Source organism: Phascolarctos cinereus, unplaced genomic scaffold (genome assembly GCF_003287225.1).
Source record: "Phascolarctos cinereus isolate Bilbo 61053 unplaced genomic scaffold, phaCin_HiC Scaffold_5;HRSCAF=322, whole genome shotgun sequence".
NCBI classification, from domain to species: Eukaryota; Metazoa; Chordata; class Mammalia; order Diprotodontia; family Phascolarctidae; genus Phascolarctos; species Phascolarctos cinereus.
In genome coordinates this window covers 37287747-37288405 of record NW_027555958.1, presented here as the reverse complement: position 1 = coordinate 37288405, position 659 = coordinate 37287747, and positions in this window count along the sequence as shown.

Here is a 659-nt window from a genome sequence, read left to right as displayed (position 1 = left end):
GGCACTCACAGAGTCAGTCTCTCCACAAGTCTTGCATTGCTGCCTTCACAACTCTCCTCTAAGTCCTCTCTCACTTAACCACCACCCTGCTGCAAGCCCTTATCACCTCATGCATGTCTTCACCGTGGCTTACAGCCCAAAGTCTCTTCTCACTCCAATCCATCTTCCACCTAGCTGCCAAAGTGATCTGCCTAAAGCCGTATCTGACCACGTAAGCCACACACACACTCCCGTGGCTCCTTATTACTCCAAGATTAGATAAAATCCCCTTTTGTCTTCTAAAGTCCTTACACTTTACCTCTCTCCATAGACTGCAAATCAACAACGTGACTTGCTGGTCCTTTTGCTGTTTCGCACACATGCTCCTCCATCTCCTGCCTTTTCCCTTCCTGGCATGCTCTCCTTCCTCATCTCTGCCTCCCGACCTCCCTGGCTTCCTTGAAGACTCAGCTCGGATCCCACCTTCTGCGCACCTCACCCCCCAGCCCCAGCCTCTTATAGACTGCCTCCCCTTTGTACAGTCTCTATTGTGCATGTACGACATTCTGCGTGTCGTTTCCCTTCCTAGAACATGAGCACCTTGAAGAGTAGGGAAGAGTAGGTTTTGCCTTTCTTTGTACCCTCAGTATGGTGTCTAGCAGATAGGGCTTAATAAATGT